Consider the following 10,394-nt stretch of genomic DNA (forward strand, 5'->3'; position numbering starts at 1 on the left):
AGCAGCTCGGAGGGAAGGGTGTCTCGCACACCACAGACCTCACTGCAGCACTGGCAACCTGCCGATGCTAAGGCTTGTCAATGGGATTTACGTATCGCTGGGGAAGACACCCTGTCTGGAAACATTCCTATTCTCAGCCACCATGGGAGGAAATTTATAAAGGTTTTAGGGGGGAAAAAAACAGCTCATAATGTAGATTCCGTGTTTTTAGCCTTCTCCAATAGCAGATGCCCAGATACCTGGAAAACCTCAGAGTCCTGGCAGTTTCCAGATGAGTGGCTGATTCCATGTGCCAGTAAAATGTCAAAAGACTCTCATAAAATTGCCAGGCATAATGCCTGATCAAGAAACGACATCCAAAACCAAACCATTACCATCTCTCAGAGTAGGAAGGACAACCCAAGGTTCAACAAAAATCCTTGAAACTGAGTCAATTCTGTGCTCAAACTGGAACTGCAAAGTTTGCCGTTTTGTCTTCCCTCCTCTCTCTCTTTCCACTTCAAGGTATACCTTTACATTATTCTTCTAACTGACAAATGCTAATGGGTGGCTTGTCATAAGCCAGGCACTAGAAAAACCGGTGGAGAACAAGACATCTCTACCGCTGCCACATTGACAGTGCACTGAAGCATGAAGACAAAAAGGAGGCCACTAACAAAGTGAGCAATCAAAGCTTCCTACGTCCCTATCCTAGACTTTCAAGGGGTTTCATAACGTTACTCGCTGGACTCTTTCCTGGCACTAAAACCCTAATACTCACATCAGATAAACACATGGCCCAAGACCCTGTCCTCAGGGAGCTTCCATTCAGGCAGAATTATCCACACTTTCCAGATACCACTACAGGGTCATTCCAGTTCTAGTGTGCTTCTTACAGTCAGGAGCTTATGACTTTAAACAAAACACAGTGGAAACCCAAATTAAGACTATGTTTTCTGGTTTTGCTTTTTTAAAAAAAAAAAGATTTATTCATTTACCTATTCAAGAGGCAGAGTTACAGAGAGAGGGAGAGACAGAGAGAGAAATAGAGGTTTTCATCTGTTGGTACACTCACCAAATGTCCACAATAGCCAGAGCTGGGCCAATCTGAAGCCAAGAGCCTCCTCCAGGTCCCCCACATGGGTGCAGGGGCCCAGGCTGTTGGCCGTCTCCCACTGCTCTCACAGGCCATCAACAGGGAGCCAGATTGGAAGTGGAGCAGCTGGGACTTAACTGATGCCGACATGGGATGCCGGCTCTGCAGGCAGAGGTTTAACCTGCTACACCACAGCACGGACCCCTGGTTTTGCTTTTTTTTTTTTTTTTTTTTTTTTGACAGGCAGAGTGGACAGTGAGAGAGAGAGACAGAGAGAGAAAGGTCTTCCTTTTGCCGTTGGTTCACCCTCCAATGGCCGCCGCTGCAGCCGGCGCACCGCGCTGATCCTGGCAGGAGCCAGGAGCCAGGTGCTTTTCCTGGTCTCCCATGGGGTGCAGGGCCCAAGCACCTGGGCCATCCTCCACTGCACTCCCTGGCCATAGCAGAGAGCTGGCCTGGAAGAGGGGCAACCGGGACAGAATCCGGCGCCCCAACCGGGACTAGAACCCGGTGTGCCGGCGCCGCAAGGTGGAGGATTAGCCTATTGAGCCACGGCGCCGGCTCCTGGTTTTGCTTTTTTATGCAAGATCTTTGTGACAAAGCATAGCATCCCCTGCACCTGTTGATCTGCTATAGCAAACAGCAACAACATCAGGAAAACATTTTTTGGAGCCCTTCCCCAGGTTTCGCCAACAAAACACCATCCCAAGGTAGTTCCACAATTTCCTCTTAAACCTGACCTCGTGTTTGCCCACAGAGAAACTCATCTGCAAAAGTTCTGATGACAACTATACTGCAGTGTGGTTTCCCTGGTGCAAATCCCCTTTGGTTCCAGATTGCATGATCCAGGAGAGCTTGTTGTCATCCACAAACCTAGAAATTCCATGGGGTGCTCCTTCTTCTGGTTCAAATACGTAATGAAGACCCCAGGGACCCCACTGCTCACATACCTCCAAGCAGAGAAGAAATCTTTATTCTCAGCCTTCATTTGTGGTCTATAAGGCAGACTCCAATGCCCTCTGTCACTGCATGTGGAAGCATAAGCTAATCATGTCACCTCCCTGGGCCTGGATATTATCATCTACGAAAGTCAAGGATTGGCCGGCGCCGCGGCTCACTAGGCTAATCCTCCGCCTTACGGCGCCGGCACACGGGGTTCTAGTCCCAGTCGGCCGGATTCTGTCCCGGTTGCCCCTCTTCCAGGCCAGCCCTCTGCTATGGCCCGGGAGTGCAGTGGAGGTTGGCCCAAGTGCTAGGGCACTGCACCCACATGGGAGACCAGGAGAAGCGCTTAGCTCCTGCCTTCGGATCAGCGCGATGCGCCAGCCGCAGTGCGCCGGCCACAGCGGTCATTTGAGGGTGAACCAATGACAAAAGGAAGACCTTTCTCTCTGTCTCTCTCTTTCATTGTCCACTCTGCCTGTCAAAAAAATAAATAAGTAAATAAATAAAAGTCAAGGATTGCCATTCCGCAGCTGCAACAGTCTATCTTTTTATTCAAAATGGTACACTTGCATTCTGAATTCTAAAGTGACTTCAACTTCGGCTCAGTCTTTGGAAATAGAAAAGGATAATATCAGGGCTGGCGCTGTGGTGCAGTCTGCCTGTGGCACTGGCATCCCATATGGGCACCTGTTAGAGTCCCAGACACTCCACTTCTGCTCCAGCTCCCTGCTGATGGCCTAAGAAAGTAGTAGGAGATGGCCCAAGTCCTTGGGCCCCTGAACCCACGCGGGAGACCTGGAAGAAGCTCCTGGCTCCTGGATTGGACCAGCTCCAGCCATTGCGACCATTTGAGTGAACCAGCAGATGGAAGATCTCTGTCTCTCCCTCTCTCTGCCTCTCAACTAAATAAATAAATCTTTTTAAAAAGGACAATATCTAAGAGTTTTCAAATATTTTCCCCAAATATTTCTACATGTATTCACAACACATCCCTTCTTCTCCCAAGGCTATCCTTCATCTTCAGAGGTAAAGACAGATTACCATCTGAGCCAGGATAGCAATGAGACCAAGGAGATTGCACCATCTGGACAGTGAAGAGCAAGGGACAGGGCACAATGGCCATTCATAACAAAGAGGCTGCGACACATTTATCGGTTTGTTGAAATCTGGTTTGTCCGATAGATCCAGAACATCTGCAGAACCTGGTACTGAGTCACCTGGGGTTTCTAACATACCTGCTTCAAAAACCAACTAGGAATGGTCATTTCATAGTTCATTCTCAGTGAAGACAAGTGAAATCCAACTTAAGAAGGAAAGCCTGCCTCTGGAGAAAAGCTTTGTTTCTAAACCTCAATTGTCTCTCCTTCCCTAAGAGTAAAGCTTCACTAAGTATTTGGGGTGCACTAGCAAAAAGACAAAAGGAAAGAAAACAAAATTTGGAGCTGGTGCTGTGGCGCAGCGGGTAAAGCCACTGCCCGCAGTGCCGGCATCCCACATGGGCACTGGTTCATGTCCTGGCTGCTCCACTTCCGATCCAGCTCTCTGCTATGGCCTAGGAAAGCAGTAGAAGATGGCCCAGGTCCTTGGGCCCCTGTACCCATGTGGAAAACCAGGAAGAAGCTCCTGGCTCCTGGCTTTCAGATTGGCACAGCTCTGGCCATTACAATAATTTAGGAGTAAACCAGCAGATGGAAGACCTTTCTCAAATAAAATAAATATTTTTAAAAAAAGAAAAGTAAACAAAACAGCCTGAGCAGGAACCAAGTTCAAGTGTGGAGTTTGCCAGTTACCTTGTCTGTCTTCTCACAAATTCCAATAGCAACTCTCTGATCTGGCGAGCTTTGGATTTGCATAAAACATTAGAAACTCTTTCCCAGATGTCTAAACAGAATTATGAAGATCCCAGAGGATGGAGCTCAGATTTCAGAAGCTTGCTACAAACTCAAACAATTTCAGAATGGCAGCCCAGGTGAAAACACTGCAAGAGCTAAAGGCCGCACGGCTTGGCCATGAACACAGATTCCTTGGAAGCCCCCAAACTAAGTGCAAATCAGCCCTGGAATACACGTCCATCACTCAGCACCCTGGCTCTCAACTGGACCAGCGCTGCCCCCAAACTGCGGGCTAACGAAATAACTACCAAGTCTTCAGCAGAGTCAGCCTCTTAGGAGGCAGAATTTAAATTCAAAAACCCCAAAAGACTAGAAGCCTGAACCAAAATAAACATGATAACTTGAAAAGGAACAACAAAAATTCACAAATTTTGCCCAGTGAATACAAAAGGCAGCAGCTCATAAGAGCAAACATCTGGAGGTTTTGAGTATCTATGACCTATATACCTGAGCCAGTTCTAGCACTGCTCAAAAACAGGCACTTGTGAGTTTCAGCTGCAAAAAGCAGCCATTTCTGCCTGGGTCTCAGGAAACAGCTGTCCTCCTGCAGTCATTGTTGGCCAGATCACTTCTTGGTCACCGGATTCAATTCCAGACTGCACGAGAGACGCTGAGAAACCAAGAAGACCTCTCCATACCACATCCTGCGCAGGACTGTGGAAAGCACTGTGACCTCTAGGAGAGCTAATGGGGAGAGGGGTGACGTGATGCAGTCTTTACGCATCCAACGGCTGGCCCATGGAACAGGCAGCTCCTGAGGCAAAGAAACAATGGAACAAAGTTTCAAGGAGGTTGCCCTCTGTTCAAATAATAACAACACAAGCAGTCCAAAGGTGGGCAGCATGAGTAGAGTTCACTGTTCCGCAGGAGGGTAGAATTGCTGCAGTAAAGAGGTTCCATCAGAACACCAAATCTGACTCACGGATTCCCCACTTAAGCAGTCTCACACAGCCCACTAGCTCATCTGTCCTGACCTCCCCTGAAACGGCCCCTTCCTCTGGTTAAGATGCGCCCAGAATCTAACCGCCTGAGGCAGGTCTGAGCACAGCAGACGCTCCCAACTGACGTCCTAACTCCACTAGTATTCTCCCACCCCCCTCAAGGCCTATTCTGAGCTGTCAAGGAACTGAGGCGTTCCTGCTCCCTGTCTGGGGCTGAGTCTCAGAATCTCGGCACTGCTGACATTTTGGACAGGATCATTCTTTCTTGGGGTGTGCACTGCAGGGTGTGGAAGCAAGCAGCCCTGGCCTCTAGCTGCGAGATGCCTGTGGCACCAGCTCCTGATTCCGGTAAGAAGAAACATCTCCAGACATTGCCAAAACTCCCTGCTGAGAACCACTTGAAGCAAGCAGTGAACACCACATGCTTGTGGTCAAGTTTTTCACTAACTAGGTTTCCTCTACGTTCCTTCACGGGCCACATTTTCTTCAGTCAAACCTATTTATAATTTTTAAAAGATTTATCTATTCATTTATTTAAAAGGCAAAATGACAGACAGAGAGATCTTCCATCTGCTGGTTCACTCCAAAAATGACCACAACAGCCAGGGCTGGGCCAGGTGGAAGCCAGGAATGTGAAACTCCATCCGGGTCTCCCACATGGATGGCAGGGGCCCACGCCATCTTCTGCTGCCTCCCCAGGTGGCAGGTGCCACAATGCCAGCATTTATTGATTAATGTCGGCCCTATGACATACTTCACAGGTTGCTTCTCTTCCCTTTGCAGCAACCACATCCTTGACCTTTGTCAAAAGTCAGTGGAGATTTATGCCCATCCCCCAATATGCACAACACTTTCTCCTGGCCCCAGATAACCCTCAACTCTTGGACAACTGTGGCTGTTTGCACCTGGTGGTGTGCTCAGGCGCACCTGTCTCATCCGCCCGCCCACTGTGCTGATCACAGGAGCCCTCTGCCTCCTCAGTGAGGCCCCAGAGCACCCATCCAGGTCTCTGCTCACTACTGGTTCTCAGCAAATACTAACCCATGCTTCTTGGAGCGTCAAACACCAGATAACATCACTAATAAGCAAAATCTGTGAAAGACTGCCATTTCAAAAACATACAAAAAGGCTTCAAAAATTCATTGAAAATGTAATTAAAACACAGCACATATTTTCCATGAACTTTCCAAAGCCCCCTTGAGTATAAGGTGTTGACAAAATTTTGACCTTTTATATTTTGTAGTCAATGTCAGTTTACCTACAGGAATGAGAATGAAATCAAGACAAATTTCCTAAATGTAGCTCCTTAGATAATTTAACTATGTGGACATGACAAATATGTCAGAATTTTCTATTTCTTTTTTTAAATTTAATTAAAAAAAAAAAAGGCTTCACACAGTACATACACAAAGGGGGAAAGGCTGAGTTTTGACCGAATTTGTCAAGCGCTGGAAAACAGCAGGGAGAAAAAGATCCATATGGCTCAAGGTTTCAACTGTTGCATCATACACCACACACCATGCATGGCAGGGACTGGGCGAAGGGGAAGTGGGTCATCTGAGGACAATTTCCTCTCCAACCTTTCAATTTGTAAGTTGTAATCAACAGAGTATACACACACACAGAGCCTCAATCAAAAGGAGACCAACGCTCACACACACACCTCACCTGTGTCAACTCAAGACCTTGCAACTTCTTTTCCGGATCTCTGGATTACCTCATTGTGTTATGGGGGCCCCCTCAATACTAGACGGAGGCCAAACCCTCCCACTCCCCATTTCGGGGCCCTTCAACCCAGCACCTAATTCTCATCTCACGGTCTTTCCTGTCTCGCACTTGGATTTTAACAAGGTTTTAGTCACTTAGTGTCGAGACAGAAGTATGAACTCTAACCATGACCCGGCCAACAGCAGGCTGTGAGCCAATGTTTCTAGACTGTAAAAATAAACGGTCTGAAGACCTCATGTACTGGATAGGGTACAGGATTCTTCCGACAGGTCTGTCAGAGGCAGAGGTCCCAGCAGCGTTGGCGAGCAGGTCTGAATCACTGTCATTCCCGGCACTTGGGTTGTTTATAAGTAAACAGCTCTCACCATCCCTGCAGACGGGAATTCCCTGCCCCTCTATACTCTTCCAACACACAACACATAATAGGTGCTCAAGAAATGTTGCCTGAATGGAATTTTATTTTGCAAGCTGCCAAGGAAAAGTTTCCAGAAGTCAACTCTTAACTCCCATCTCTCATCCAAAATACATCCTCAGAGATTTCTTGCCCAACAAAAAATACTTTTCCTAAAGTCAGAGAAGGAAATCAGCGAAGCAACAGGAGCCATGAAGGAGTCTGAGGCTCAAGCCACGCCCCCAGGACCCCACAGCAGCCTAGGACCCCCACGCACCCCCTCTCCCTGTAGTCCATACCTTCCATCGTCCTACCTCCTGAGAGCTCCCTCCCTCTCGCCTTCACTTGCTTTTTCTTTCCTGAAACCCTACCTCCCCGTTGGCTCCCCACTTTCAGCCACACAGCCTCAACTGCGTGGGTACCCCAGGAACCCGGCACCCAACCTGTGCCTCTCCAGCATGGACCTACCTCTGCCCCCCGGACTTGAACCAGTTCTTCACTGCGGCTGGCTTTTTAAGAGATGAAAAGAATCCCATTGATTTATCTGCAAGGGAGACTTCCCCCTCCCCAAATAAAGGGGTAGGCCCCTGTATCAACCCTCCAGTAACCAGAGGTAACACCCTTTGGGCAAGCACCCCTAGTTCTCCTCCCTTGCTTCCCAAGCCCCTGGACAGGATGCGAGCAGAAGTCCCGCTCCCAAGAGCCCACGCTTCCAAACAAGCTAGAAGCGGATTATACCGGTACCCAACCCGGAGATGGCCTGCGGCGGGCTGGGTGCACCTGCGGGGGCCCCCAGCTCCCTCCCCTCAGCGCGGGGCGGGGAGGCACGTCCTCCCCACGCAGCCCACCCAGAGCGGGATGAAGGCAGAGGGGAGGCGTTTCTGGAGAAGTTAAGGGCTCACCTTTCGGGCACCGGGCCAGCAAGGCCAGACACCACACACCCCCCTCCCTCTGGGAGGAATCCGCGAGGCCCTACGGGCTCTCCCCGCCCCTCCGGTTGGGCGGAGGCAGGCGAGAACTGGAGGCGCGCTCCAGGGGCAGCAGGAGCCAGGCAGTCCGCACTCGCCCCTCTCGGGCCCGCGGCCGGCGGCCCAGGCGCCCGCCGCACGCATGCTGGAAAGCGGAACAGCCTCCCCCTGCAGGGACGATCGCAAACCGGAGCCCCGGGCACCCTCACTGCCGTGTTCCCCCGAACCCACTCGCGGGTCCCCAGGCGAGCTCCGGCCGTAGCCTGCGCCCGGGCCGCGGCGCCGCGCTCAGCCGGGCGGGACGCTGCGCCGGGCCACGCGCTTCGGCTCCGGCGTGGCTCCACCCGCGCGTCGCCCTCCCTCGCAGCCCCCGGCCCCTTCCCGGAGAGGTGCGCACCAACCTGGGCGGGCAGCCCGGGCAGCTCGGCCGCCGAGCCGGGGCTTATGCTGAGGGGGGAGGTGGCGGCATCACCTGCGGCGGGCGGCGGCTGCACCGGGACGCGCCGGGGCGGCGAAGGCGCGCGGCGCCCTGGACCCTGCTCTCGCTGGCCCGCCCGCGGCTGCCACCTGGAAGCGCGGCAGAGGAGCCGGGGCACCACGGGCGGCGGCAGCGGCGGCGACGGGAGCAGCAGCACATGACTCTGTAACGAGGGGAATTAGACAAAGCGTAACATGGACTCCGGGCCCGTGCAAGCGCTGCAGCTCTGGGACCAACCGCAGCCGGCGAGCGCCGCGACTGGCCCGGCCGCAGCCAATGGCGCGGGCCCGGGCCTCCATGTGATTGCGAGCGCTTTCCCCTTGGCCCTGCCGCGCCCGCCGGGGGTCGTGCGGCTTCCGCAGCCGGGCGGCCGGGCTGACCCGAGGGGGGCTGTCTGATGAGGGAGGCGGCCCGAGATTGGGAACGTTAGGGGCTGGCAGCTAGAGACCGCCGGACGCGGAGCAGGTGCAAGGGGCGGGGAAGCATGGCAGCCATAGGTCGCCGTCGCACTAATACTCACCTATCAAACGCCCACCTGGGCAGGGCTCAGTGCCAGGCAGGCGCTGTTGCGGCTCAGGAGCCTTCACCCAAGTCTATTCTGCAGACTTAAACTCTGCTTTTAAGACCGGGGTGGGGCGGGGAGGAGTAAGTCAAAAGTCTCCGAAGCGCCTTCCAGCTCTAAAGAGAAAGTAGCCGGGGTTGGGGGCATAAACAGTTTGTCGGCGTCGTTAGTTCTGCCTCTGCTATTAAAAAGCGGTGCTGGAGAAACAGTTCTTGTTTTCATCTGAGTCTGCCTCTTTCTCCCCGTTCCTTGTCCCTGAAAATGTCTTACATCTGAAGCAGGCGGGTGAGGAGGTGGTTCTTTGCTGAGAGGGGTTTTCCAACCCGCCGCTTTCCCCCCTTTCTGTTCGTCCCTGGCGGTCTCTCTTGTCGGGGCGGGGTAGGGGGGAGGCAGGGGCCAAGAAAGTCAGGCGAAACAACTGGCTCAGCCCCGTGGGTCAACAATCTCCTTTTATCTGAATCCCTGGCTTTCTGTGCACGGCGGGAAGTCTCATTTCCCTGGTCCCGAGATCTCTCCATGTCAGCAAACGCTCATTCAGTATTTACGCGGCACCTAAGTGTTCTTAACAGGCAAGCCGCACAGTGTTACAGGAACTCGGGAACACGTGGGTTCCAGCAGAGTGAGGCATTGAAGTGAATGGTTTTCTGGGACTTGGGGCAAGTCTTCAGGGGGAGGTAACCCGTGGTGGGGAACACCTGGTGCTGGAAGAGCAGCACCACGGGCCGGGAGACCCTGCACAGAGGGGTGCAGGATGCATTCACGGGACTGCCCGGGCCAGGCAGCAGAGGCCACCAGATGTGAGCCCTCTGCCCTCACCACGGCTTTCTCACCACTTTCCATCCCTGTCCCTCATGCCAGCAGGCTCTCCTAGTCCCCGAAGTCTGCCAAGGAGAGACTGCGTGCCTGGTGATTTAATCCCAGAGTCAGATTTGCTGATTGGGGGGGGGGGGGGCACAATTCAGATATTTTGATTGAAAATGTCTCACAATTAATTTGGAATGTTTGCATTTTGCAAAAAAGAAAAAGACAAAACAAAACAAAACACCTCAGGTGTATCTTCCTCCACGTATGTTCTTACCTGTGTTTTCAACTGTGATCCTGCATTTGAAAAAGGATTCAAGATTGGTGTAAGTGGGGCCAGACATGTGACACAGCAGAATAAGCCACCACTTGGGATGCCTGCATCCCACATCAGAGTACCAGTTGGGAGTCACTGTTGCTCTATCCAGCTTCCTGCCAATGTGCCCAGGAAGTTGGCAGCTGATGACCCACCTGGAGTTCTGGGCTTCTGGCCTTGGCTTGGCCCAGTTCCAGCTGTTGTATGCTTTGGAGGAGTGAACCAGAGGATAGAAGATCTTGATCTTTTCCTCAATCTATCTTCATCTGCCTTTCAAACAAATAAATCAATACTAAA

General features: G+C 52.0%; 1 protein-coding gene across 6 annotated transcripts in view; it reads right to left on the minus strand.

The window, feature by feature from the left end:
* The window catches only part of LRRC8D (leucine rich repeat containing 8 VRAC subunit D), a 135,051-nt gene extending 125,560 nt beyond the window's left edge, over positions 1–9,491 (minus strand). The window contains exon 1 of one of the 6 annotated variants that reach the window (XM_051856259.2): positions 8,939–9,491. The gene's annotated coding sequence lies outside the window, so the exon portion shown is untranslated. Of the gene's footprint in view, positions 1–6,521; positions 6,773–7,440; positions 7,776–8,341; positions 8,553–8,938 lie in introns of those variants that run through there. The other 5 variants (XM_051856258.2, XM_051856257.2, XM_051856260.2 and 2 more) reach the window with 5 other exon arrangements.
* Positions 9,492–10,394: the final 903 nt, after the last annotated feature.

The sequence above is a fragment of the Oryctolagus cuniculus genome, chromosome 7 (genome assembly GCF_964237555.1).
Source record: "Oryctolagus cuniculus chromosome 7, mOryCun1.1, whole genome shotgun sequence".
NCBI lineage: Eukaryota > Metazoa > Chordata > Mammalia > Lagomorpha > Leporidae > Oryctolagus > Oryctolagus cuniculus.